Source organism: Pipra filicauda, unplaced genomic scaffold (genome assembly GCF_003945595.2).
Source record: "Pipra filicauda isolate LSUMZ 115617 unplaced genomic scaffold, ASM394559v2 scaffold71_size5581439_pilon, whole genome shotgun sequence".
In the NCBI taxonomy this organism is placed as follows: domain Eukaryota; kingdom Metazoa; phylum Chordata; class Aves; order Passeriformes; family Pipridae; genus Pipra; species Pipra filicauda.
The window spans coordinates 4,902,100-4,909,805 of record NW_024104887.1 but is presented as its reverse complement, the minus strand read 5'-3'; positions in this window follow the sequence as shown (position 1 = coordinate 4,909,805).

The window sequence follows — 7,706 nt, the reverse complement described above, 5'->3', positions numbered from 1 at the left end:
ACCCAACGTCCTCAAAAGGCTCAAAGAGGAGGAGGCAAAGCAAGGGAATAGGTTGCTGCTTGGGGACAGGACCAGTCATTAACACCAGATGACATGCCATTAATCATAGGAAATGACACTAACAGGATCATTACAACGCTGTGATCTTCCACCGACTTTGTTAAAGGGGGGGAAAAAATACCTATCAGAAAATAAGTTTTAAAGTTTCAAAAAGAAATTCACCTTCACCACTTTGTCACTTTGTATTTGTTTCCAAACGGAGTAACAAAAATTCAAAATCAAAATACAGTTACTCTTTTTTTAAAAAAGGGAAAAAGTCGCCTTTTTCTTAAATCTCACTTGGCAAGGAGCATGCTCTCCCCAAAATCTGATACAAGGCCACAGTATAATGAGAGCAAGTCAAGCAAAGCTTTCCACAAGGTGAAGGCGGCTCCTGGAGCTTTAGCATCAGCAGGAGCCACCGTGATACAGGCTCCTACTGCAAAGGCTGGCTTAAGGGCTGATGTTAAAGACCATGTCCACTGATAGGTGGGATATTAATGCCACTTCTTTCTTCAGCTCCCCTAAGTCGGCACTGCTGCATGGACGAGGTTTGAAAACTAAGATATATTTTTTGAATTATTAATCTCTTTGCAGAAGCTGTACACTTGGAGACAGCATGGAAAATAGGTTAAGGCTCACAATAAGCTGAATGAGTTAAATCAGAATCAGGCAAGTATGCTGACAGCCAGCTACTGTGACTCTTAAGCTTACAGGCCAAGGTATGAAGGGAACTACAGGATCAAGTCAAACAAAATGAACATGCTGGGTTTGACTAGTCTATAAGGAAGGGTCAAATATGGGCTTGCTGGTGGGACCTATTGCCAACATGGAATGACTGACTGAAGCAAAGAAGGACTGACATTACTTCTCCAAATTATAAATTCTGCTTCCCAATCTATCTGAATGGATTAACCTCAAAACACGAGATCCGGAATTTAAAGATTCAGAATTCAGAAGCTATTATGAGTCAAGAGCAGGAATTAGCATTTGAGTTATAAATATGCTCTAACAAACTGACAGGAGTCGGCTTGCTGTTCCTTCCCTTTTTGAAGATGGTGGCATCATACTCGCAATATTTAGAGATACAAACCTAGAAGTGATTTTCACATCCCAGCTGGATGTTAACAGCATGGCTTGTTGGGAGAACGCTGCTCTTCATCTAACCAGTGCTACTGTGCAGGAAGCTGTTACGGCAAGGGAGGGTCTTGGTTCTCAGCACAGGGGATGGGGAGTTGTCCAAAGAAAAAGCACTGTGGCAGGACATGAGGCTGTGCCACGTCACCCTGAGCTCCGACAGGTCCTTCCTTCCCTTATCCAAAAGACAGGCAGGAGAGAGGCAGACACATGCACACTCTGAATAAACAGGAGCCACTAATATCAGAGAAAGTCTCCAGGCAGTAAGTAATGAAGGCACTAAATAACTGTACCCGCTATTCGGATTTTCTGCCAAACATTAGCCAATTTAAAAGGCAGCAAGAGGCCTTTTACACCGAGAGAATTTCTTTGAGCGCTGACTTAAAAGCTGAAGTTTGGCAGGAAAGTGTCTGAGAAGGATGGGGGAGAGGTAAAAGCCAATTTCACCTGGTAATCTGCTACACTATTTGTGTCCTACCCAGACCACACTTCATGCATTAAGAACACACTGCAGCTCTCCTCCGCGCTGGGGGAGCGGGGAGCTAATGGTTTCTATTACAGGCGTGTGTGGAGGGTGGCTGTGGCATGAACATCTGTCTGCAAAATAGATGTTAGCTTTGGAAACTGCCTAAACACCTTCTTTTCCCCAGCAAACGGGGCCGGCAACGGAGCTTTTTGGGCTCCCTCCCGGCGTGACAGGCGGGGTGATTGACAGGGCTCGGAGCTGAAAGCCCGCACGTGCTCCCACTGTAAATAGTAATGCTTAAAAGCCTCAGCCCTAACTGAGTATTTCAGACTTCAACTCAGTTACTCTAATGAGGATTTCCACACACACACACACATACACAAAAAAAAAAGTGTCTACACATTCTCGGTGCAAGGGGAAAAAAACCAACCAAACAGCAAAATAAACAGCTGGTGAAGTGAAATACGAGGTTAGAGCCCTCTCTGATTCAGGAGAAGATTATTAAAACAGCTATAAAGATGGTGTTGGCATCTCTTGAAATGAGTTTGTTACATTCAGAAGAGGCAGTTACACATGACAAACCATTTTGTGTTTAATTAGAGGGCTCTGTGTGGAACACTTCCAGGCGGAGGAGGGGAGCAGATTGTTACCCAGCATCTCAATTATGGGACAGCGCCTTAACGATTCAACATGCAAATGTTTTTAACTGACCGCAGAGGAAAAAAAGAAAGAGGCAAAAAAAAAAAAGAGAAGAAGAAGGAGGAAAAAAAAAAAAAAAAAAAAGAGCTGTTCAGCAGGGTTAAGGAACAGGAGCTTTCTCCCAGCCTTCAGCAAAGTTGGGATTTCTTGCCACACCTATTAGTGCTCAAGGTTTATTTCTGCCCAAAGAATGGCTTCTACTTGCTGGCTGAAAAAAAACTGTGGGGAAAAATCACAGAGATACCCGTCTGCCCAACCCCAGTTAAAAGCTTTTTATTCTTCCAGCCAGGTAAAATAATTCCTGGTTCAGGACCAGAGCAGGACCTCAGTATTCGCACCAAAGCTCTGAAAGTAAGCAAGCACAGAAAGGCAATTCTAGCTAATACAAGTTAAATATAGGTTATGTTAGCTGCATTTTACAAGCACTAAGAATGTGATTGGAGAAAGCTGTCATTTTTAATGACAGCACAAGCTCCAATTACCACACAGCTGATACACTTGGGATTTGGAAGTTTTTTTTAAATCACTTGAAATCTAAAAAAACCTTCATTATCAGCCTCTGAGTTGGATGTAAATAACTTCACCTGGTGCTAAGAAGTTTAACATTTCACAGGGCACACGAACAACTTAAAGCCATTTATAAATGCAGCTTCAGCTTCCTGGCAATCTAAATGCCGTTTCTGCCAACTGAAGCAGCGGGAAAGAACAACAAGGCTGGGCAGCAAGGAGAGGCAGCCAGGGAAGAGGAGCAAGGCTAAGGGAGATGTGTGAGTTACCACCCTGGGGCCCGCCAAAATGGTGTGGATGCAGCACCACTGAACCCTGGAATAAGGCCAGAACACACACCAGGCTGCAGATATCTGTCAGTTCAGGGAGAAGACTAAATCTTGCTGCTAGGCTTAAGAAAGGCCATTTTAGCTTAGAAACAAACCATGTATCACCTTGAGCCTAAACCAGCGCATTTGCTCTCTAAGACGCTTTGAAAAATAAAATGCAGCTATGCTGGTAGGAAACCCTCAGTCTGATGGAAACTCCCCAGGTCTAGCCAGATGCCCCTTGGATTCCCCATGCTTTCATCGCTCACCAAGATTAACAAAACCAAATGCAAGTCGAGAAACTCTGCAAACTTGCTTACAGAAAAGCAGAAAGCTCCTTGGAAAACTCTGGCTTCCCAGCTGAAAACAAACAGCCCCGCACGCGCTTCAGCCCCAAAATCTAATGCAAGAGGCAGCACAGCTAAATGCTGGAAATTTTCATCCCCAACAGCTAATATGAAAGCCTTACAGTCAGCAAGAAGAAGGGCAGCCTTCTAACTTGTGGCAAGCACAAAGTGGGATTGAATCATTACTTGAAGAACGTGTTTCAGTGTCTATAAATAAAAACCTGCAAGGCTCCTTGCCAGAGAAGCTCAAGTCAAGATCGCTTTTCTATATGCGCTGTCAAACTTTACTTTTAGACAGTATATTACTTACATAGTCAATAATTGCGGGTTTCATTAGTGTATTAAATACCTCAATCAATAATATTTATCCTTCTCAGAGTCCGTCTTCACCAAAAACAAAGGGAGGAGTATTTTTTGATCCTGCAGTTCAAAAAGTCAGTGCAGCATAGCAGCAAGGCTTTAATGGAAAACATAAAACACTAGAAACAGACAAAAATCGGATTATTACTCTTATTTTTCAGCCTCTTGTACAATAAGCCATGAGGGAATTCCGAGAGCTAAACTGATGGCAAAAAAAATTAGATTTCTTTCTCTTAATTGCTCAGCGGTGATGTCAGAGTGGACATGACAAATGTTCTCTTCTTTCATTTCTCCATCAGATAAACCAGCAACCTGGCTCTGCTCTGCCAACTTTCTGAGGATAAACTCTCAGAGCAAAGAACCCATTTCTGGTGCATCCTCTGCAGTGCAGCTTCCGAGGTGCCTTCCTCCTAACCTGGACCATCCCTGGGAAATATATCCCTATGAAAGGTAACAGATTCAAGCAGGACCTTAACTGAGCTCATCCCAAAGAATATCACATCAGGCAACAGAAAAGGAGATCAAGAGGGTTTCCTTTTTTTTTTTTTTTGTTTTCAAATCTCCCTTTAAGGGGCAAGAGGGTTGGGATAAATTAAAAAAATGCCTTTGCAAGTGTCCTGTTTATTTTAACTAACTTGCAAGAAGAGTTATATACAAGGATGGAAAAAGAAAAGCACAACAAGCAGCCCAGGAAGATTCCCCAAGGCATGCTTTTGGCATGGCACGGAAGCTGAATTTAACAACAAATCAATGCAATATAAACAGGAAAAAACTAAAAACAAACAACACCCTACCCCCCCAAACACAGACACCTAAGTATTCAAATAAAATACACAGAAAAATGCGTAACAGGCCTCATGAAAAATCCATCTGGCAATCCAAACTACTTTTTTTTTTAATATGCATATGATTGAAATGCAAAAATGTAAACATGAAAAACAGACTTAAACTGAGAGAAGGTCTGTGGGCCTCTTGCATCCTCACAGATAATGTATTAAAGAGAATTTCCACTCCCTGTAATAAGATTACTGATATTTACTGCACTACTCCAATATTTATAATGTGTAATGTGCTGCAGACCACTCCTTTCTGTGAACACAGGCTTTGGAAGTAGGCAGCCCGATCCATTTTATGTTTTCCTAAGCCTTTTATATCAAAGTGATACATGGGAAAGAAAGAGCAATTTCGTAAGTCAAGTTAAGCAGCCCTGAGGGGCAACTCCTCCAGCCAGTGAGGAGGACCATGGTGGTGGAGAAGCCCTATGGGGTGGCCACTCTTCTCCAGAGTGGCCACTTCAAGGTCACTGGGCTAGAAAACAAGAAGGCCAAAGGAAAGGTAAGATGACAAAACAAGACATGGAAGGAAAGCACGTCCTCCCTCCCCCATCAAGATGTTACGCTGCATCTTGGGCAGCAAAAGCAAATATCACCGAGAATTAGGAATCAAAACATCAGACTCATCAACTTCCACTCTCACACCCGTTGCACTAAAAGGACAATCCCATCGTGCTGGAACACGGGAGCCCACACACACACACTCATCCAAGCTGCCAGGCATAGCATACACAGCACAAAACAACCAGCTACCAGTCACTCCTGATCCATCCAAGACCACCATTTATGCCTTACCACAGCTCTAAGAATGTATTACTCCTCAAAGTTTTACTTTGGGGAATAAAAAAAAAAAAACAAAAACAAAACAACAACAAAAAAAGCCCCAAACAAACAACAAACCACCTGATGCATCTTAAAAACCAGATCTGACTCAAACAGAATCTCCCCTCCAGGGACTCGTAAGGGTCACTAACAATTAATTTAAAATTCACGCACTGTGGAAACACAGTTCAATCCCACCTGTGGGAATTAAGACAAACAGCAAACTACCTGAACACAGCATGGCAGAGCACGCTCCAGATCTTCCCTCGGCCATGCAGAACTTGATGTTCTCGTGTAATTGCCTTTGCACCTGCCTGTTTCGAAACCAGCAGCCTCCCAATTTCATCCTCGCTGTGTACATTTAATTTAAAGCAAAACCTGAGCAGCCACGGGAATCCTCACCTCACAGAGATCTAGTTACGAAGAATTCCAGAATCCTTGGAATTAAGCAAATATACATTCAGCCCAGGTAATGGTTGAAGCCACCCAGCATAACCTGGACAGGAGCAGGAGGAGATTTATGAAGGGAAGGAAGACACAAGCTAGTTTGCCAATAATCCCAATTAGCATTGTGAGTCCACTTAATTAGCACAGTCAAAAGAGCCCAGAGCCTTCTGAAGAGTCCTGTTTTCCGTGGCCTGTGCCAGTGGCTGCAGGGATCTACCAGGGTTTGGATGGTGTGGCCACTTGGCAACAAGGTGGGAGGAGAATGGAGACACCTCCACAGCTCCCCTGCCCTCACTCCTCAGCTAAACTCCTTCAGAACCTCACCTTCCCTTGACCGACAAACTTATTTATTAACCAATTATCTCCAGCAGCTCTAGCCTATGATCAGGGGAAGGAAGCAAGATAGATAGATATATGCATATATCTTTTATATAAGTGGGAAATCATATGCCCCTCTCAGGATTCATTTTGCTATATTAGCTCTTCTAGGCCCCTCCTAAAAAAGATCCTCGTTCTCCTACTCAGTAGTGTAGTCCTCCTCTGTACTCGCCCCAGCTGAGTTTCTTTTTTGCCTCTCTACGTAGCAGGCCAGAGCTGTACATAGCATTCGAGATGAGATCTCACAGCAGAGGCTTATATAATGCTATGGCACTTGTATAGCTACACTAGAAATACCTTGCCTCACATAGCTTGATGTTTTTATCTTATACTAGCTGATTAAAGCATGATTAAAACCCTCCAACTCTTCAGTCACTAATGAGCATCCACTTTACAGCAGAGGGTTGTTTTCTATTAGTCCTCAAATAAATGGCTTTTCACACAAACTGTTTTAAGTTGATTTTCTGTTCCAGTTTTCAAGGTCATTCAGCTGATCCTGTAAGATACCTTAATGCTCTTGAGTATTGATACCTTCCATCTCTAGTGCTCTGGCTGATGGCACAGTAAACCCAGCAATATGGATGTACAGCAATTCCCTCTGGGAGAAGGAGCTGCCCCAGCAGAGGCAGGTGTGCAACACTCAAAGCTGCAAAGCCAGCAAACACCTGCCAACACAAACACTTCCTAGGGTCTACGGGCCCAGGAACTGGAAATAGCCTCAAGGAACATTGTGCACTACCACTTCTTCCCAGTTCCCTAAAACTGGGGAAGGAGGGATAGGAAAGGAGGAGCAGAAATAAAAGACTGGTTACCAGAGTGGAAAGATGGATTATCACCACTAACCCACCATTTGTCAATCCAGAACTGTGCTGAAGACTGTAATTTTCTACTCAATGCTTTATAAGCAAGGTCAGAGGGAACAAATACTTCAATAAAAAAATGCAAGACATCAGCAGAAGAACCCAGTCATGATCCTCAGAATCCAAAAGAGAAGGGGTTGTGTTTGCAATTAATGGGCCCAGAATAATGTGCTTCATGTCCATCAATGGAAATGGCATTTACAGTACTTAAATATCAAGACTTTAGATGACAAACAAGAAATCACAGGGAATAAAGGGCACCAACTGAATACATGAAGAAACAATGCTGTGTGAAGCAAAATAAATAAATAATTTTCAGTTTTGCTACCAGAGACCCACTGCAGCATTGCCTGGATGCTTGGAGCTGTGCAGCAAATGCCAAGCTGTGAGCTGCAGCCAGGGAACACATAATTAATGTGATTAGGAGCACACAGAGCTAGCATGCTCTGCTGACTGAAAAGCCCAGTAGCATAATTACTGTTTTCTGTACTAGCTCTATGTCT